General features: G+C 51.1%; 1 pseudogene across 1 annotated transcript in view; it reads left to right on the forward strand.

Annotated features, from left to right (window-relative positions):
* Positions 1-7,297: 7,297 nt before the first annotated feature.
* LOC149428954 (TGF-beta receptor type-2-like) overlaps positions 7,298-21,698 on the forward strand; it is a 40,136-nt pseudogene continuing 25,735 nt past the window's right edge. The window contains exon 1 of the transcript XR_016310656.1: positions 7,298-7,405. The product of XR_016310656.1 is annotated as a TGF-beta receptor type-2-like (transcript). The remainder of the gene's footprint in view (positions 7,406-21,698) is intronic.

Raw genomic sequence — 21,698 nt, forward strand, 5'->3', positions numbered from 1 at the left:
GGGTGTGGTTGGAAGAGGTCTCTGTGAGGAGTGTTGTTGGAGGAGGTCTCCTCTGTGAGGAGTGTGGTTGGAAGAGGTCTCTGTGAGGAGTGTTGTTGGAGGAGGTCTCCTCTGTGAGGGGTGTGGTTGGAGGAGGTCTCTGTGAGGGGTGTGGTTGGAGGAGGTCTCTGTGAGGGGTGTGGTTGGAGGAAATCTCTGTGAGGAGTGTGGTTGGAGGAGGTCTCCTCTGTGAGGAGTGTGGTTGGAGGAGGTCTCCTCTGTGAGGGGTGTGGTAGGAGGAGGTCTCCTCTGTGAGGGGTGTGGTTGGAGGAGGTCTCTGTGAGGGGTGTGGTTGGAGGAGTTCTCCTCTGTGAGGGGTGTGGTAGGAGAAGGTCTCCTCTGTGAGGGGTGTGGTTGGAGGAGGTCTCCTCTGTGAGGGGTGTGGTAGGAGGAGGTCTCCTCTGTGAGGGGTGTGGTTGGAGGAGGTCTCTGTGAGGGGTGTGGTTGGAGAAGGTCTCCTCTGTGAGGGGTGTGGTTGGAGGAGGTCTCCTCTGTGAGGGGTGTGGTTGGAGGAGGTCTCTGTGAGGGGTGTGGTTGGAGGAGGTCTCCTCTGTGAGGGGTGTGGTTGGAGGAGGTCTCTGTGAGGGGTGTGGTTGGAGGAGGTCTCCTCTGTGAGGAGTGTAGTTGGAGGAGGTCTCCTCTGTGAGGAGTGTGGTTGGAGGAGGTCTCCTCTGTGAGGGGTGTGGTAGGAGGAGGTCTCCTCTGTGAGGGGTGTGGTTGGAGGAGGTCTCTGTGAGGGGTGTGGTCGGAGGAGTTCTCCTCTGTGAGGGGTGTGGTAGGAGGAGGTCTCCTCTGTGAGGGGTGTGGTTGGAGGAGGTCTCTGTGAGGGGTGTGGTTGGAGGAGGTCTCTGTGAGGGGTGTGGTTGGAGGAGGTCTCCTCTGTGAGGGGTGTGGTTGGAGGAGGTCTCTGTGAGGAGTGTGGTTGGAGGAGGTCTCCTCTGTGAGGGGTGTGGTTGGAGGAGGTCTCTGTGAGGGGTGTGGTTGGAGGAGGTCTCCTCTATGAGGGGTGTGGTTGGAGGAGGTCTCTGTGAGGGGTGTGGTTGGAGGAGGTCTCCTCTGTGAGGAGTGTGGTTGGAAGAGGTCTCCTCTGTGAGGGGTGTGGTTGGAGGAGGTCTCCTCTGTGAGGAGTATGGTTGGAGGAGGTCTCTGTGAGGGGTGTGGTTGGAGGAGGTCTCCTCTGTGAGGGGTGTGGTAGGAGGAGGTCTCCTCTGTGAGGGGTGTGGTTGGAGGAGGTCTCTGTGAGGGGTGTGGTCGGAGGAGTTCTCCTCTGTGAGGGGTGTGGTAGGAGGAGGTCTCCTCTGTGAGGGGTGTGTTTGGAGGAGGTCTCTGTGAAGGGTGTGGTTGGAGGAGGTCTCCTCTGTGAGGGGTGTGGTAGGAGGAGGTCTCCTCTGTGAGGGGTGTGGTTGGAGGAGGTCTCTGTGAGGGGTGTGGTCGGAGGAGTTCTCCTCTGTGAGGGGTGTGGTAGGAGGAGGTCTCCTCTGTGAGGGGTGTGTTTGGAGGAGGTCTCTGTGAGGGGTGTGGTTGGAGGAGGTCTCTGTGAGGGGTGTGGTTGGAGGAGGTCTCCTCTGTGAGGGGTGTGGTTGGAGGTCTCTGTGAGGAGTGTGGTTGGAGGAGGTCTCCTCTGTGAGGGGTGTGGTAGGAGGAGGTCTCCTCTGTGAGGGGTGTGGTTGGAGGAGGTCTCTGTGAGGGGTGTGGTTGGAGGAGTTCTCCTCTGTGAGGGGTGTGGTAGGAGAAGGTCTCCTCTGTGAGGGGTGTGGTTGGAGGAGGTCTCCTCTGTGAGGGGTGTGGTAGGAGGAGGTCTCCTCTGTGAGGGGTGTGGTTGGAGGAGGTCTCTGTGAGGGGCGTGGTTGGAGGAGTTCTCCTCTGTGAGGGGTGTGGTAGGAGGAGGTCTCCTCTGTGAGGGGTGTGGTTGGAGGAGGTCTCTGTGAGGGGTGTGGTTGGAGGAGGTCTCTGTGAGGGGTGTGGTTGGAGGAGGTCTCCTCTGTGAGGGGTGTGGTTGGAGGTCTCTGTGAGGAGTGTGGTTGGAGGATTGACACTCATAGGGCAGCCTGTTGAAGCTCATGGGCTGCCCTTACGACGTGCAGAAATGCACAAACGACACATTTGGAGGCACCTCACGGTCCGATGGAACCCTAATTACAAATAGCGGGCTGTGTAACAATCGGTTCTTCTCTGATGAAGTTCGTTAGGAATAAGGAACTGGCAGTGACAATGTAACATTTCTTTACAGATTGTAATAAACGAATATCTTCATATCCCCCAATGTCCGCATGGAGTGTGATGTCAGAGGGGGCTGGGCTGAGGCTGGTCCAGGTCAGGTTACCATCCTATCTAATGCCAACGTTCATGCTACAAGGATAGCGATGGTGTTCCTGCCTGTGGATCTCCTGCAGGCTCTCCGGGTCCAGAAGTTCCCAGCTGGCCCAGGTTGCAGCGACCTTGGACACTTCATCAGGAAGGGGCTAAAAGGGCAGAACCTGCACCCTATACTGCCGCTCACAGCAGATCCAACAGACAGATTCAAGAGACAGAGAGATCCAACAGATGGAGAGATCCAAGATATAGAGAGATCCAACAGATGGAGAGATCCAAGATATAGAGAGAGCCAACAGATGGAGAGATCCAAGATATAGAGAGAGCCAACAGATGGAGAGATCCAAGATATAGAGAGATCCAACAGATGGAGAGATCCAATATATAGAGAGATCCAACAGATGGAGAGATCCAAGATATAGAGAGATCCAACAGATGGAGTGATTCAACAGATGGATCTTTCCATCTCTTGGATCTTTCTGTTAGATCTATCTGTTGGATCACTCCATCTGTTGGATCTCTCTGTCTCTTGGATCTCTCCATCTGTTGGATCTCTCTGTCTCTTGGATCTCTCCATCTGTTGGATCTCTCTATCTGTTGAATTGTTTTTGTCTCTTGGAGCTCTTTATCTTTTGGATCACTCAATATCTTTGATCTGTCGGATGGATCTCTCTATCTCTTGGATCTCTCTATCTCTTGGATCTCTCTATCTGTTAAACCTCTTCATCTCTTGAATCCTTCTATCTGTTGGATCTCTCTATCTCTTGGATCCCTCTATCTGTTGGATCCTTCTATCTGTTGGATCTCTCTGTCTGTTGGATTTCTTCATCTCTTGGATCTGTCCATCTCTTGGATCTCTCTGTCTGTTGGATCTCTTCATCTCTTGGATCTCTCCATCTCTTGGATCTCTCTGTCTGTTGGATCTCCCAATCTGTTGGATCTCTCTGTCTGTTGGATCTCCCAATCTGTTGGATCTCTCTGTCTGTTGGATCTCCCAGTCTGTTGGATCTCTCTGTCTGTTGGATCTCCCAATCTGTTGGATCTATCTCTTGGACCTCTCTATCTCTTGGATCACTCTGTCTTTTGGATCTCTCCATCTGTTGGATCTGTCTGTTAGATCTCTGTCTGTTGGATCTCACCATCTCTTGGATCTCTCTGTCTGTCGGATCTCTCTGTCTGTTGGATCTCTCTGTCTGTCGGATCTCTCTGTCTGTCGGATCTCTCTGTCTGTCGGATCTCTCTGTCTGTTTGATCTCTCTGTCTGTTGGATATCTCCATCTGTTGGATCCCTCTATCTGTTGGATCTCTGTCTGTTGGATCTCACTATCTGTTGGATACTGCCATCTATGTGATCTCTCTGTCTGTTGGATCTCTCCATCTGTTGGATCTCTCTGTTGGATCTCTGTCTGTTGGATCAATCTGTCTGTTGGATCTCTGTCTGTTGGATCTCACTATCTCCTGGATCTCTCTGTCTGTTGGATCTCACTATCTGTTGGATACTGCCATCTATGTGATCTCTCTGTCTGTTGGATCTCTCCATCTGTTGGATCCTTCTGTTGGATCTCTCTGTCTGTTGGATCTCACGATCTCTTGGATCTGTCTGTTGGATCTCTCTGTCTGTTGGATATCACTATCTCTTGGATCTGTCTCTTAGATCTCTCTGGCTGTTGGATCTCTCTATGTCTTGAATCTCTTTATTTGTTAAACCTGTTAATCTCTTGAATCCTTCTATCTGTTGGATCTCTTTGTCTGCTGGATCTCTCAATCTCTTGGATATCTCTGTCTGTTGGATCTCTTTGTTGGATTTCTCTATCTGTTGGATCTCTTTGTCTGTTGGATCCCTTTATCTCTTGGATCTCTCTGTTAAACCTCTCCATCTCTTGAATCCTTCTATCTGTTGGATCTCTCTGTCTGCTGGATCTCTCTGTCTCTTGGATCTCTCCATCTCTTAGATCTCTCTGTCTCTTGAATCTCTCCATCTGTTGGTTCTCCCTATCTGTTGGATCTCTCTGTCTGTTTAATCCCTTTCTCTGTTCGATCTCTCCGTCTCTTGGATCTTTCCATCTCTTGGATCTTTCTGTTAGATCTAAGAGACGGAGAGATTGAACAGACAAAGGGATCCAACAGACAGAGAGATCCAAGAGATAGAGAGGTCCAAGAGATAGATCCAACAGATTGGGAGATCCAACAGACAGAGAGATCCAACAGATTGGGAGATCCAACAGACAGAGAGATCCAACAGATTGGGAGATCCAACAGACAGAGAGATCCAACAGATTGGGAGATCCATGAGATGGAGAGAGCCAACTGATTGGGAGATCCAAGAGACAGAGAGATCCAACAGATATAAGGATTCAAGAGATGGAGAGGTTTAACAGAGAGATCCAACAGACAAAGAGATCCAACAGATAGAGAAATCCAACAGACAGAGAGATCCAAGAGATGGAGAGATCCAGCTGAGAGAGAGATCCAACAGATAGAAGGATTCAAGAGATTGACAGGTTTAACAAATGGAGAGATTCAAGAGATAGTGAGATCCAACAGACAGAGAGATCAAAGAGATGGTGAGATCCAACAGACAGAGAGATCCAAGAGACGGTGAGATCCAACAGACAGAGAGATCCAACAGACAGAGAGATCCAAGAGACGGTGAGATCCAACAAACAGATCCAACAGACAGAGAGATCCAACAGACAGAGATCTAAGAGATGGTGATATCCAACAGACAGAGAGATCCAAGAGACGGTGAGATCCAACAGACAGAGAGATCCGACAGACAGAGAGATCTAAGAGACGGAGAGATCCGACAGACAGAGAGACAGAGAGGTCACACAGATGGAGATATCCAACAGACAGAGAGATCCAACAGACAGAGAGATCACACAAATGGAGAGATCCAACAGACGGAGAGATCCAACAGACGGTGAGATCCAACAGACGGTGAGATCCAACAGACGGTGAGATCCAACAGACGGTGAGATCCAACAGACGGTGAGATCCAACAGACGGAGAGATCCAACAGACGGTGAGATCACACAGATGGAGAGATCACACAGAATCGTATGGTAATGGTCCACATCTGTTGGATCTCTCCATCTGTTGGATCTCTCCATGGCTGTTGCTCTTTGGACATCCCATTGGTCCTAGAATCACTTCCTGCGCCCCCAATAGATGACACACGTACGTCCTGTAAGCCCATTGAGGGCCGCAGGTCTCAGCCCTCTGATTGGATCAGATCTCTGTACTGCTTGCTTACAGACTGGCACATGGTGCTTAGGGGCGGGGCTATATGTGGGCCGGCCGTCAATATGTTTTTTTTTTTTTGCCAGGGTCTCCTTCCTGTAGGCAGCTACATTTACCCCAAACCCCCAGGAATTCCCGTGTCCCCAGGTCCCTCAATTGGCGTCAAGGAAAAGATTTTATGGTAAAAGTCAGATAGAGCTCCGCCTCATTTCCTGGCTGGAGGACGTCCAGCATCATCTAGCTTCTCCTCCCAAGCCTGACTGTCCCTGGCTCCACCCCTTTCATTCATTGGATTTCAGTTCTTTCAATCATGGAGGCTCAGCATTGCATGTGGGCGTTACCTATGCAAATATAGTCTGCCTAGGAACACCCACACCTCCAGACTGACCCACTCATTAAGGCATTGTGATATTTGCATAACTCCTCCCATTCTTGAGAGGAGTATGGAGGCTGGGTGCTGGGATGCTTCAGGAAGCCATGTACAGCACCCTGCCGGCCCCTCCCACCAGCCATGATCTGCCTGCATTGCATAGCGAAGCACAGAGACCCTGTGATGATGTCATTGGATGTATAATAAGGAATGTAATGAAAACGCAAAGGTTTTATTTGAAAGTTTCTTTGTTATGTTAATGAGGGGGGAGGGGGAACCAGGGAAGGCAGGACATAAGCAGATTGGACTTCATCTACAAGGCTGGGGGGGGGGGTTGTTGGAAAGGGTGGGGGATCTGGAGGGGGTTGTGAGAAGGGAGGGGGATCTGGTGGGGGGGTTGTTGGAAAGGGAGGGGGATCTGGAGGGGGGGTTGTTGAGAAGGGAGGGGGATCTGGGGGGGGTTGTTGGAAAGGGGGGGCTCTGGGGGGGTTGTTGGAAAGGTAGGGGGATCTTGGGTGGGGTTGTTGGGAAGGGAGGGGGAGGTTGTTTGGAAGGGAGGGGGATCTGGGGGGGTTGTTGGAAAGGTAGGGGGATCTGGAGGGGGGGTTGTTGAGAAGGGAGGGGGATCTGGGGGGGGTTGTTGGAAAGGGAGGGGGATCTGGAGGGGGGGTTGTTGAGAAGGGAGGGGGATCTGGGGGGGGTTGTTGGAAAGGGGGGCTCTGGGGGGGGTTGTTGGAAAGGTAGGGGGATCTTGGGTGGGGTTGTTGGGAAGGGAGGGGGAGGTTGTTTGGAAGGGAGGGGAATCTGGGGGGGTTGTTGGGAAGGGAGGGGGATCTGGGGGGTTGTTGGAAAGGTAGGGGGATCTGGGGTGGGGTTGTTGGGAAGGGAGGGGGATCTGGGGGGGGTTGTTGGGAAGGTAGGGAGATCTGGGGGGGTTGTTGGGAAGGGAGGGGGATCTGGGGGGTTGTTGGAAAGGTAGGGGGATCTGGGGTGGGGTTGTTGGGAAGGGAGGGGGATCTGGGGGGGGGGGTTGTTGGGAAGGGAGGGGGATCTGGAGGGGGGGGGGTTGTTGGAAAGGGGGGGCTCTGGGGGGTTGTTGTTTCTGGGATATTTTTAGGTCGGGAGGATCGGCAGGAAACGTTCCCATCCAGCAGCCCTGAGATCTGATCCCAGGATGGGGGGGATTCCGGGAAAGGGGCTCCTCCAACTCGGCCGCCCCAGGCTGGAGGTGATGTGGAGGGAATGGAGGGATCTCTCTGTGCGCTCTGATTGGTTGCTGGAATTAGACTCCACATCTGCCTCTGGAACAGCTGCAGCCCCCCCATCCCCCCCTTCACGGAGCGGGAGGTGGACGGGCTGGGATGCTGCCGCAGTTTTCAGAACAATGATCTGCCTGCAGGATGGGGGGCGAGACTGCCGGGACTGCGCTACTGCTATTGTGTGAGTAGGTGACCCCAGATCACCCCAATACTGCAATGTGGGGGTACAACCATACAATGTGATAGATACTGGGACAGGGGAGCCACAATCTGATACAATGGACTGTGTGTGACACCATGTGATACAATGGACTGTGTGTGACACCATGTGATACAATGTACTGTGTGTGACACCATGTGATACAATGTATTGTGTATGACACCGTGTGATAGATTGTACAGTGCGTGTGACACCGTGTGATAGATTGTACAGTGCGTGTGACACCGTGTGATAGATTGTACAGTGCGTGTGACACCGTGTGATACAATGGACTGTGTGTGACACCATGTGATACAATGTACTGTGTGTGACACCATGTGATACAATGTATTGTGTGTGATAGATTGTACAGTGTGTGTGACACCGTGTGATAGATTGTACAGTGTCTGTGACACCGTGTGATAGATTGTACAGTGTGTGTGACACCGTGTGATAGATTGTACAGTGTCTGTGACACCGTGTGATAGATTGTACAGTGTGTGTGACACCGTGTGATAGATTGTACAGTGTCTGTGACACCGTGTGATAGATTGTACACTGCGTGACACCGTGTGATAGATTGTACAGTGTGTGACACCGTGTGATAGATTGTACAGTAAGTGACACCGTGTGATAGATTGTACAGTAAGTGACACCGTGTGATAGATTGTACAGTATGTGACACCGTGTGATAGATTGTACAGTAAGTGACACCGTGTGATAGATTGTACAGTAAGTGACACCGTGTGATAGATTGTACAGTATGTGACACCGTGTGATAGATTGTACAGTATGTGACACCGTGTGATAGATTGTACAGTGTGTGACACCGTGTGATAGATTGTACAGTATGTGACACCGTGTGATAGATTGTAGTGTGTGTGACACCGTGTGATAGATTGTACAGTATGTGACACCGTGTGATAGACTGTAGTGTGTGTGACACCGTGTGATAGATTTGTACAGTGTGTGACACCGTGTGATAGATTGTACTGTATGTGACACCGTGTGATAGACTGTAGTGTGTGTGACACCGTGTGATAGATTGTACAGTGTGTGACACCGTGTGATAGATTGTACTGTGTGTGACACCGTGTGATAGATTGTACAGTGTGTGACACCGTGTGATAGATTGTACAGTATGTGACACCGTGTGATAGATTGTACTGTGTGTGACACCGTGTGATAGATTGTACAGTATGTGACACCGTGTGATGGATTGTACAGTATGTGACACCGTGTGATAGATTGTACAGTATGTGACACCGTGTGATAGATTGTACAGTATGTGACACCGTGTGATAGATTGTACAGTATGTGACACCGTGTGATAGATTGTACACTGCGTGACACCGTGTGATAGATTGTACAGTATGTGACACCGTGTGATAGATTGTACAGTAAGTGGACACCGTGTGATAGATTGTACACTGCGTGTGATAGATTGTACAGTGTGTGTGACACCGTGTGATAGATTGTACTGTATGTGACACCGTGTGATTGACTGTAGTGTGTGTGACACCGTGTGATAGATTGTACAGTATGTGACACCGTGTGATAGATTGTACTGTATGTGACACTGTGTGATAGATTGTACAGTGTGTGACACCGTGTGATAGATTGTACAGTATGTGACACCGTGTGATAGATTGTACTGTGTGTGACACCGTGTGATAGATTGTACAGTATGTGACACCATGTGATAGATTGTACAGTATGTGACACCATGTGATAGATTGTACAGTATGTGACACCGTGTGATAGATTGTAGTGTGTGTGACACCGTGTGATAGATTGTACAGTATGTGACACCGTGTGATGGATTGTACAGTATGTGACACCGTGTGATAGATTGTACAGTGTGTGATCTGTTGGATGTGATGCACAGTGTGGACCTGATCTGATAGCTGTATTGATGGAAACAATGAGGGGCAGCGGGGGTGATATAATTGGGAGATTAAAGCGATGGGTTGGGGGGGATGATAGTGTTTGGGGGGAGGGGTAACAGTGATGGGGGTTATATTGATGACTTGGGGGGGGGTGATAGTGATGAGTTGATTGGGGGGAATTGATGGGAAGTGATTGTCATGATTTGGGGGGTGAAAGTGAGGAGTTAGGGGGGGTGATAGTGAGCAGTTGGGGGGGTTATAGTGATGAGTTGGGGGGTAATAGTGAGGAGTTGGGGGGTAATAGTGAGGAGTTGGGGGTACTAGTGATGAGTTGGGGGGTGATAGTGATGAGTTGGGAGGTAATAGTGATGAGTTGGGGGGTAATAGTGATGAGTTGGGGGGTGATAGTGATGAGTTGGGGGGGTAATAGTGAGGAGTTGGGGGTAATAGTGAGAAGTTGGAGGGTGATAGTGAGGAGTTGGGGGTGGTAATAGTGAGGAGTTGGGGAGTGATAGTGATGAGTTGGGGGGTAATAGTGAGGAGTTGGGGGGGGTAATAGTGAGGAGTTGGGGGGTAATAGTGATGAGTTGGGGGGGTAATAGTGAGGAGTTGGGGGGCTAATCTTTAGGATTTGAGGGGTGATAGTGAGGAGTTGGGGGGGGTGATAGTGAGGAGTTAAGGGGTGATAGTGAGGAGTTGGGGGGTAATAGTGAGGAGTTGGGGGGCTAATCGTGAGGATTTGAGGGGTGATAGTGAGGAGTTGGGGGGTAATAGTGAGCAGTTGGGGGGTAATAGTGGGAGTTGGGGGGTAATAGTGATGAGTTGGGGAGTGATAGTGAGGAGTTGGGGGGTAATAGTGAGGAGTTGGGGGTAATAGTGGAGGAGTTGGGGGGGGGTAATAGTGAGGAGTGGGGGTAATAGGAGTTGGGGAGTGATAGTGATGAGTTGGGGGTAATAGTGAGGAGTTGGGGGGTGATAGTGATGAGTTGGGGGTGATAGTGAGGAGTTGGGGGGTGATAGTGATGAGTTGGGGGTGATATTGATGAGATGGTGGCAATAGTGAGGAGTTTGGGGTGGTAATAATGAGGAGTTGGGGGGCAATAGTGAGGCGTTTGGGGGTAATAGTGATGAGATGGGGGGGCAATAGTGAGGAGTTTGGGGTAATAGTGATGAGATGGGGGGTTATAGTGAGGAGTTGGGGGGGTAATAGTGGAGTTGGGGGGTAATAGTTATGAGTTGGGGGGTGATAGTGATGATTTGGGGGGTAATTGTGAGGAGTTGGGGGGTAATAGTGAGGAGTTTGGGGGTAATAGTGAGGAGTTGGGGTAATAGTGGAGTTGGAGGGTAATAGTGAGGAGTTGGGGGGTAATAGTGAGGAGTTTGTGGGTAATAGTGAGGAGTTGGGGGGGGGTAATAGTGGAGTTGGGGGGTAATAGTGATGAGATGGGGGGCAATAGTGAGGAGTTTGTGGGTAATAGTGAGGAGTTGGGGGGGTGTAATAGTGGAGTTGGGGGGTAATAGTGAGGAGTTGGGGGGTAATAGTGTTGGGAGTTGGGGGGTAATAGTGAGGAGTTGGGGGGTAATAGTGAGGAGTTGGGGGTAATAGTGAGGAGATGGGGCGTGAGAGTGATGAGTTGGGGGGTAATAATGAGGAGTTGGGGGGGGGGTGATAGTGAGGAGTTGGGGGGTAATAGTGAGGAGTTGGGGGGCTAATCGTGAGGATTTGAGGGGTGATAGTGAGGAGTTGGGGGGTGATAGTGATGAGTTGGGGGTGGTAATAGTGAGGAGTTGGGGGGTAATAGTGAGGATTTGGGGGGTGATAGTGAGGAGTTGGGGGTGATAGTGATGAGTTGGGGGTGATAATGATGAGATGGGGGCAATAGTGAGGAGTTTGGGGTGGTAATAGTGAGGAGTTGGGGGGTAATAGTGATGAGTTTGGGGTGGTAATAGTGAGGAGTTTTGGGGGTAATCGTGATGAGATGGGGGGTGATGGTGATGAGTTTGGGGTGATAGTTAGGAGTTGGGGGGTTAATAGTGAGAATTTGGGGGGTAATAGTGAGGAGTTGGGGGCTAATAGTGAGAATTTGGGGGGTGATAGTGAGGAGTTGGGGGGTGATGGTGATGAGTTTGGGGGTGTAGTTAGGAGTTGGGGGGGTAATAGTGAGAATTTTGGGGGTAATAGTGAGGAGTTTGGGGGCTAATAGTGAGAATTTTGGGGGGTGATAGTGAAGATTTGGGGGGGTGACAGTGATCAGCTGGGGGGGGTAATAGTGAGGATTTGGGGGGTGACAGTGAGGAGTTGGGGGTGATAGTGAGGAGTTGGGGGGTGATAGTGAGGAATTGGGGTGGTAATAGTGAGGAGTTCGGGGGGGTAATAGTGAGGAGTTAGGGGGGGTAATAGTAAGGAGTTGGGGGGGGTAATAGTAAGGAGTTGGGGAGTTAATAGTGAGGAGTTGGGGGTGGTAATTGTGAGGAGTTGGAGGGTAATAGTGAGGAGTTGGGGGCTGATAGTGAGGAGTTGGGGGTGGTAATAGTGATGAGTTGGGGGTGGTAATAGTGAGGAGTTGGGGAGTGATAGTGATGAGTTGGGGGTAATAGTGATGAGTGGGGGTGATATTGAGGAGTTGGGGGGGGTAATAGTGAGGAGTTGGGGGGTTAATAGTGAGGAGCTGGGGGGTAATAGTGAGGAGTTGGGGGGGGTAATAGTGAGGAGTTGGGGGGTGGTAATAGTGAGGAGTTGGGGGGTAATAGTGAGGAGTTGGGGGTGGTAATAGTGAGGAGTTGGGGGTGGTAATAGTGAGAGAGTTGGGGGTGATAGTGAGGAGTTGGGGTGGTAATAGTGAGGGTTGGGGGGTAATAGTGAGGAGTTGTGGTTAATAGTTAGAGTTTGGCAATAGTGAGCGTTTGGGGTAATATGGATGGTTATAGTGAGGAGTTGGGGGGAATAGTGGAGTTGGGGTAATAGTTATGAGTTGGGGGTGATAGTGATGTTTGGGGGTAATTGTGAGGAGTTGGGGGGTAATAGTGAGGAGGTTTGGGGGTAATAGTGAGGAGTTGGGGGTAAATAGTGGAGTTGGAGGGTAATAGTGAGGAGTTGGGGGGTAATAGTGAGGAGTTTGTGGGTAATAGTGAGGAGTTGGGGGGGGGGGGTAATAGTGGAGTTGGGGGTAATAGTGATGAGATGGGTGGCAATAGTGAGGAGTTTGTGGGTAATAGTGAGGAGTTGGGGGGGTAATAGTGGAATTGGGGGGTAATAGTGAGGAGTTGGGGGGTATAGTGTGGAGTTGGGGGTAATAGTGAGGAGTTGGGGGGTAAATAGTGAGGAGTTGGGGGGTAATAGTGAGGAGATGGGGCGTGAGAGTGATGAGTTGGGGGTAATAATGAGGAGTTGGGGGGGGGTGATAGTGAGGAGTTGGGGGGTAATAGTGAGGAGTTGGGGGGCTAATCGTGAGGATTTGAGGGGGTGATAGTGAGGAGTTGGGGGGTGATAGTGATGAGTTGGGGGTGGTAATAGTGAGGAGTTGGGGGGTAATAGTGAGGATTTGGGGGGTGATAGTGAGGAGTTGGGGGGTGATAGTGATGAGTTGGGGGTGATATTGATGAGATGGGGGCAATAGTGAGGAGTTTGGGGTGGTAATAGTGAGGAGTTGGGGGGTAATAGTGATGAGTTTGGGGTGGTAATAGTGAGGAGTTTTGGGGGTAATAGTGATGAGATGGGGGGTGATGGTGATGAGTTTGGGGGTGATAGTTAGGAGTTGGGGGGGTAATAGTGAGAATTGGGGGGTAATAGTGAGGAGTTGGGGGCTAATAGTGAGAATTTGGGGGTGATAGTGAGGAGTTGGGGGGTAATAGTGAGAATTTGGGGGGTGATAGTGAAGATTTGGGGGGTGACAGTGATCAGTGGGGGGGGGTAATAGTGAGGATTTGGGGGGGTGACAGTGAGGAGTTGGGGGTGATAGTGAGGAGTTGGGGGGTGATTAGTGAGGAATTGGGGGTGGTAATAGTGAGGAGTTCGGGGGGGTAATAGTGAGGAGTTGGAGGGTAATAGTGAGGAGTTGGGGGCTGATAGTGAGGAGTTGGGGGTGGTAATAGTGATGAGTTGGGGGTGGTAATAGTGAGGAGTTGGGGAGTGATAGTGATGAGTTGGGGGGTAATAGTGATGAGTTGGGGTGATATTGAGGAGTTGGGGGGGTAATAGTGAGGAGTTGGGGTGGTAATAGTGAGGAGTTGGGGGGGTAATAGTGAGGAGTTGGGGGTGGTAATAGTGAGGAGTTGGGGGTGGTAATAGTGAGGAGTTGGGGGGTGATAGTGAGGAGTTGGGGGTGGTAATAGTGAGGAGTTGGGGGGGTAATAGTGAGGAGTTGGGGGGGTAATAGTGAGGAGTTGGGGGTGGTAATAGTGAAGAGTTGGGGGGGGGGTGATAGTGAGGGAGTTGGGGGGGGGGGTAATAGTGATGAGTTGGGGGTGGTAATGGTGAGGAGTTGGGGGTGATAGTGATGAGTTGGGGGGGTAATAGTGAGGAGTTGGGGGTAATAGTGAGGGAGTTGGGGGGTAATAGTGATTGAGTTGGGGGGTAATAGTGATGAGTTGGGGGGTAATAGTGAGGAGTTGGGGGGTGATAGTGAGGAGTTGGGGGGTAATAGTGGAGTTGAGGGGTAATAGTGATGAGTTGGGGGGTAATAGTGAGGAGATGGGGGTAATAGTGGAGTTGAGGGGTATAGTGATGAGTTGGGGGGTAATAGTGATGAGTTGGGGGGTAATAGTAGGAGTTGGGGTAATAGTGAGAATTTTGGGGGGTGATAGTGAGGAGTTGGGGGGTGATAGTGAAGATTTGGGGGGTGATAGTGAGGAGTTGGGGGGTGATAGTGAAGATTTGGGGGGTGACAGTGATCAGCTGGGGGGGTAATAGTGAAGATTTGGGGGGGGGGGGGGTGACAGTGAGGAGTTGGGGGTGATAGTGAGGAGTTGGGGGTGATAGTGAGGAATTGGGGGTGGCAATAGTGAGGAGTTCGGGGGGGTTAATAGTGAGGAGTTGGGGGGGTAATAGTAAGGAGTTGGGGAGGTAATAGTGAGGAGTTGGGGGGGGTAATAGTAAGGAGTTGGAGGGTATAGTGAGGAGTTGGGGGCTGATAGTGAGGAGTTGGGGGTGATATTGAGGAGTTGGGGGGGGGTAATAGTGAGGAGTTGGGGGGGTAATAGTGAGGAGTTGGGGGTGGTAATAGTGAGGAGTTGGGGGGGGGGGTAATAGTGAGGAGTTGGGGGTAATAGTGAGGAGTTGGGGGTGGTAATAGTGAGGAGTTGGGGGTGGTAATAGTGAGGAGTTGGGGGGTGATAGTGATGAGTTGGGGGTGGTAATGGTGAGGAGTTGGGGGTGGTAATAGTGAGGAGTTGGGGGGGTGATAGTGAGGAGTTGGGGGGGGGTAATAGTGAGGAGTTTGGGGGGTAATAGTGAGGAGTTGGGCGGGTAATAGTGAGGAGTTGGGGGGGTAATAGTGAGGAGTTGGGGGGGGGTAATAGTGAGGAGTTTGGGGGGGGTAATAGTGAGGAGTTCGGGGTAATAGTGAGGAGTTGGGGGGGGGTAATAGTGAGGAGTTTGGGGGGTGGGTAATAGTGAGGAGTTGGGGGGGGTAATAGTGAGGTGTTGGGGGATGTCACATGGCTCAGCATTCCTGTAGCAGATGACCTTCATCCAATCACAGGACGGCTCGCAGTAGTAGTGGATTCTCTGTATCGGCTCTGTCATTGGTTGGTACAGAAGGTTCGGAGTTCAGTGGTCCCCTGTGATTGGCTGATTGTAGAGCCGACACTCCATGCATCTCCTGCACGGCGTTAACACGAGATCCGTCATCATCCGATATCAAGGATGACATTTTATTCGCAGTCCCTGACCTCAGGAGCTGACAATCTGGGGTCCCCATCTCACATACATTCTACACCCAATGAGCCCACCAGCATGTCTTTGGAAGAACATGCAAACTCCATGCAGATTAGTGTCCTAGCCAGGACTCAACACTAAGACCCCCCACTCTGCAAGGCAGAAGTCTAACCACTGAGCCACCGTGCTCCATCATGCGGTGCGCAGGCCGCTGTGCCGGGGAACATGCACTTTGCACCTGTGTGCGCTGCGGTGTTGTTGATTCTTAATGGCGCTCCAATACTCCTTACCAATGGAAGTCCATTGCAGCACACAGCGCACGGCCACACACAGCCACGCCTCGCAGGAAGAACACGCACCTTTTATGAATGGGCTACCCAATGCAGTGCATGTTAACATGCGACATAACACGTGACATAACACGCGTGTGGGAAATGCGCTGCAGCGGTGTGAATCCAGCCATAGATGTTCTTCACAGTCACATGATCGCTTGCTGTTCTCCTTTAGCTGCACTGGTGGGAAGACACCCCCAGAAGGTCGCACTCGCAGTGATGTCACTGACCGCATCAGTAAGGGTCCTGTGTGTCTACATGTTAGCTGGGAGCCATGCATCAGGAGGGCATGCAGCAGGATGACAACGTCCTCACTGCATTGTAAGGCATAGGTAAGCGTTGTCACCCTGAAGTTCTGGGGATAAAAACCTTTACATGCATCACTCCGAGGTCCAGGGTGCATGTGCAGCAATGCATCACTCCGAGGTCCAGGGTACATGTGCAGCAATGCATTCAGTCTGAGGTCCAGGGTACATGTGCAGCACTGCATCACTCCGAGGTCCAGGGTGCATGTGCAGCACTGCATCACTCCGAGGTCCAGGGTGCATGTGCAGCAATGCATCACTCCGAGGTCCAGGGTACATGTGCGGCAATGCATCACTCCGAGGTCCAGGGTGCATGTGCAGCAATGCATCACTCCGAGGTCCAGGGTGCATGTGCGGCAATGCATTCAGTCTGAGATCCAGGGTGCATATGCAGCAATGCATCACTCCGAGGTCCAGGGTGCATGTGCAGCAATGCATCACTCCGAGGTCCAGGGTGCATGTGCGGCAATGCATTCAGTCTGAGATCCAGGGTGCATATGCAGCAATGCATCACTCCGAGGTCCAGGGTGCATGTGCGGCAATGCATTCAGTCCGAGGTCCAGGATGCATGTGCAGCAATGCATTCACTCCACGGTCCAGGGTGCATGTGCAGCAATGCATTCACTCCACGGTCCAGGGTGCATGTGCAGCAATGCATCACTCCGAGGTCCAGGGTACATGTGCGGCAATGCATTCAGTCTGAGATCCAGGGTGCATGTGAAGCAATGCATCACTCCGAAGTCCTGGGTGCATGTGCAGCAATGCATCACTCTGAGGTCCAGGGTACATGTGCAGCAATGCATCACTCCGAGGTCTAGGGTGCATGTGCGGCAATGCATTCAGTCTGAGATCCAGGGTGCATGTGCGGCAATGCATTCAGTCTGAGATCCAGGGTGCATGTGCAGCAATGCATCACTCCGAGGTCCAGGGTGCATGTGCGGCAATGCATCACTCCGAGGTCCAGGGTACATGTGCGGCAATGCATCACTCCGAGGTCCAGGGTACATGTGCGGCAATGCATCACTCCGAGGTCCAGGGTACATGTGCGGCAATGCATCACTCCGAGGTCCAGGGTGCATGTGCGGCAATGCATCACTCCGAGGTCCAGGGTGCAGCAATGCATCACTCCGAGGTCCAGGGTGCATGTGCAGCAATGCATTCACTTTTATTAAGATGTAGGATTGCGGGGTGCCTTCCACTGTACACATCCTGATCTAGAGGCACCCCGAAATATATCGTCAAGCACTTCAGTCAGCCAGTAAAGGGGTCCCCTGAACTCCCCACTTTCTATGAAGAAGTAAAGCGCAATGGACAGTGGGGTGAGTGGCAGCAACCAATGACAGCTGCGGCCCGTTCCCTGAATGCAGAGCTCCCCGCAGCCCTACGAAGGGTTAACAGACGGCTTAGCGCAGCCACATCCTCATCAATATTCTGATTGAACCCAGATGGACACTTCTCCAGATTAATGCCCCGGAGGTGTCATGTGACCACACAGGCCTGACAGCTACAGCCCAGATGTTACCAGAAGGAGACTTCAAACAAACAGCATGTGAGAGCCGAGAAACGTTTGGAAGAAACTAAAAACCAATTATAAGATGAAAACAATTCTTCATAACTGAGCAACGAAGAGGAAACCCGCGCCAGGAGTGAGACTATCCGAGGAGGAACATTGCTGGCAGGTCAACGTCCCCAGCCCAGGATTGGTCTAGGGCAGCGGTTTTCCACTCAGGGCTCCTACTGAGGGCACTTGAGGTTCCTCCTGAGGTTACTAGGGGTTCCCTCCTGAGGGCACTAGAGGTTACTCCTGAGGTTACTAGGGGTTCCCTCCTGAGGGCACTAGAGGTTCCTCCTGAGGTTACTAGGGGTTCCCTCCTGAGGGCACTAGAGGTTCCTCCTGAGGTTACTAGGGGTTCCCTCCTGAGGGCACTAGAGGTTCCTCCTGAGGTTACTAGGGGTTCCTCCTGAGAGCATTAGAGGTTCCTCCTGAGGTTACTAGGGGTTCCTCCTGGGAGCATTAGAGGTTCCTCCTGAGGTTATTAGGGGTTCCCTCCTGAGGGCACTAGAGGTTACTCCTGAGGTTACTAGGGGTTCCTCCTGGGAGCATTAGAGGTTCCTCCTGAGGTTATTAGGGGTTCCCTCCTGAGGGCACTAGAGGTTACTCCTGAGGTTACTAGGGGTTCCCTCCTGAGGGCACTAGAGGTTCCTCCTGAGGTTACTAGGGGTTCCTCCTGGGAGCATTAGAGGTTCCTCCTGAGGTTATTAGGGGTTCCCTCCTGAGGGCACTAGAGGTTACTCCTGAGGTTACTAGGGGTTCCCTCCTGAGGGCACTAGAGGTTCCTCCTGAGGTTACTAGGGGTTCCCTCCTGAGAGCATTAGAGGTTCCTCCTGAGGTTACTAGGGGTTCCTCCTGGGAGCATTAGAGGTTCCTCCTGAGGTTATTAGGGGTTCCCTCCTGAGGGCACTAGAGGTTCCTCCTGAGGTTACTAGGGGTTCCCTCCTGAGGGCACTAGAGGTTCCTCCTGAGGTTACTAGGGGTTCCTCCTGAGAGCATTAGAGGTTCCTCCTGAGGTTACTAGGGGTTCCTCCTGGGAGCATTAGAGGTTCCTCCTGAGGTTATTAGGGGTTCCCTCCTGATGGCACTAGAGGTTACTCCTGAGGTTACTAGGGGTTCCCTCTTGAGGGCACTAGAGGTTCCTCCTGAGGTTACTAGGGGTTCCCTCCTGAGGGCACTAGAGGTTCCTCCTGAGGTTACTAGGGGTTCCCTCCTGAGGGCACTAGAGGTTCCTCCTGAGGTTACTAGGGGTTCCTCCTGAGAGCATTAGAGGTTCCTCCTGAGGTTACTAGGGGTTCCTCCTGGGAGCATTAGAGGTTCCTCCTGAGGTTATTAGGGGTTCCCTCCTGAGGGCACTAGAGGTTACTCCTGAGGTTACTAGGGGTTCCCTCCTGAGGGCACTAGAGGTTCCTCCTGAGGTTACTAGGGGTTCCTCCTGGGAGCATTAGAGGTTCCTCCTGAGGTTATTAGGGGTTCCCTCCTGAGGGCACTAGAGGTTACTCCTGAGGTTACTAGGGGTTCCCTCCTGAGGGCACTAGAGGTTCCTCCTGAGGTTACTAGGGGTTCCCTCCTGAGAGCATTAGAGGTTCCTCCTGAGGTTACTAGGGGTTCCTCCTGGGAGCATTAGAGGTTCCTCCTGAGGTTATTAGGGGTTCCCTCCTGAGGGCACTAGAGGTTACTCCTGAGGTTACTAGGGGTTCCCTCCTGAGGGCACTAGAGGTTCCTCCTGAGGTTACTAGGGGTTCCTCCTGAGAGCATTAGAGGTTCCTCCTGAGGTTATTAGGGGTTCCTCTTGAGAGTGCTAGGGGCTTCTTCCAAGGATGCTAAGGGATCCTTCTAAAGTTACTAGGAGTTCCTTCTCAGGTTATTAGGGGTTCCTTCTCAGGTTTCTAGGGGCTCCTGCTGAGAGTGCATGAGGTTCTCTCGAGAGGTTACTTGGGGCTTCTCCAAAGGGCACTAGAGGTTCCTCTTGAGGTTACTAGGTGTTCCTCCTTAGGGTTCTAGAGGTTCATCTTGAGGTAACTAGGGATTCCTCCCAAGGGTGCTAGAGGTTCCTTCTGAAGTTATTAGGGGTTCCTTCTGAGGGTGGTAGGGATTCCTTCTGAGGTTGCTAAGGGTTCCTTCTGGTTACCAGGGGTTCCTCCTAAGAGTGATAGGGGTTCCTTCTGAGGTCACTAGGGGTTCCTCCTGGAAGCAGTAGAGGTTATTTCTGAGGTTACTAGGGTTCCTTCTGAGGTTACTAGGGGTTCCTTATGAGGATGCTAAGGGTTCTTTCTGAGGTTACTAGGGGTTGCTCCCATGGGTGATAGCAGTTCCTTCTGAGGATTCTAAGGGTTACACCTGAGGTTACTAGGGGCCCCTGCTGAGGGTGCTAGAGGTTCCTCTCAAGGTTACAAGGGGTTCCTCCTGGTGGTGCTAGAGGTTCCTCTCAGGTTACTAGGGGTTTCCCCTGAGGGTGTTAGAGGTTCCTCCTGAGGTTATTAGGGGTTCCTCCGAGGGCGCTAGAGGTTCCTCCTGAGGGTGCTAGAGGTTCTATCTGAGGATGCTAAGGGTTCCTTCTGAGTTTACTAGGAGTTCCTCCTAAGGGTGAAAGGGGTTCCTTCTGAGGATACTAGGGTTCCTCCTGGAAGTGCTAAAGGTTCCTCCTGCGGTTACTAGAATTCCTCTTGTGTTCACTAGAGGTTCCTTCTGTAGTTACTGGGATTCCTCCTGAGGGTGCCAGAGGTTCCTTCTTAGGCTATAAGGTGTTCCTTCTGAGGTTACTAAGTGTTCCTTCTGAGGATGCTAAGGGTTCCTTTTGAAGTCACTAGGGGTTCCTGCTGGGGGTGATAGCAGTTCCTCCTGATGTTACTGGGGGTTCTTTCTGAGGGTGCTAGATGTTCCTCCTGCAGATACTAAGGGTTCCTCCTGGGGTTACTAGGGGCTTCTCATCAGGGTGTTAAGGGTTCCTCGTAAGGGTCTGGGGGCTTCTTCAGCAGTCAGCAATGATTGATTGTTTTTCCACCTACACAGACCAGCAATGTAAGAGGTCACTTCTACTGACCACCAATGTAAGAGGTCACTTCTACTGACCATCAATGTAAGAGGTCACTTCTACTGACCACCAATGTAAGGGGTCACTTCTACTGACCACCAATGTAAGAGGTCACTTCTACTGACCACCAATGTAAGAGGTCACTTCTACTGACCACCAATGTAAGAGGTCACTTCTACTGACCATCAATGTAAGAGGTCACTTCTACTGACCATCAATGTAAGAGGTCACTTCTACTGACCACCAATGTAAGAGGTCACTTCTACTGACCATCAATGTAAGAGGTCACTTCTACTGACCATCAATGTAAGAGGTCACTTCTACTGACCACCAATGTAAGGGGTCACTTCTACTGACCACCAATGTAAGAGGTCACTTCTACTGACCACCAATGTAAGAGGTCACTTCTACTGACCACCAATGTAAGAGGTCACTTCTACTGACCATCAATGTAAGAGGTCACTTCTACTGACCACCAATGTAAGAGGTCACTTCTACTGACCATCAATGTAAGAGGTCACTTCTACTGACCATCAATGTAAGAGGTCACTTCTACTGACCATCAATGTAAGAGGTCACTTCTACTGACCACCAATGTAAGGGGTCACTTCTACTGACCACCAATGTAAGAGGTCACTTCTACTGACCACCAATGTAAGAGGTCACTTCTACTGACCACCAATGTAAGAGGTCACTTCTACTGACCATCAATGTAAGAGGTCACTTCTACTGACCACCAATGTAAGAGGTCACTTCTACTGACCACCAATGTAAGAGGTCACTTCTACTGACCACCAATGTAAGAGGTCACTTCTACACCGTTAGAGAATATCAGAATTTTTACCGTCTGCCTTTATTTTCTGTAGTTATAATTTATTTCAAGAATAATACTGAAAATACTTTTGTAGAGGGTTGGTACCAAAATGATCTGCCCTGAGTGGTGAACACGCTACGTACCTCACATTTCTTATTCTTTTATTTAAAGCTTTTTATTTATCAACTTATTGATCATCCTAATGCACCATGAGCTGTACATAGAACCTTTTTAGTAGGGGTTCCCTGAGAACCTGAAAATGACTCCAAAGGTTCCCCAGGGGTAAGAAGGTTGCGAAAGGCTGATCTGGAGGGGGCGTCAGAGTTACTGAACCTGAATTTCAGAACCCTGAACGATCGATACGAGATCCTGAATGAAGTTGGGATGTGAGGCGCTGAATTATTGATCTGACATCTCGTATCTTGTGATCAGCCATAGAAGGGTTCTCAGATTCTTATAGGGCCCACTGGCTCA

The sequence above is a fragment of the Staurois parvus genome, unplaced genomic scaffold (genome assembly GCF_062004578.1).
Source record: "Staurois parvus isolate SC_StPar_1 unplaced genomic scaffold, SC_StPar_1.0 ptg002893l, whole genome shotgun sequence".
Lineage (NCBI taxonomy): Eukaryota > Metazoa > Chordata > Amphibia > Anura > Ranidae > Staurois > Staurois parvus.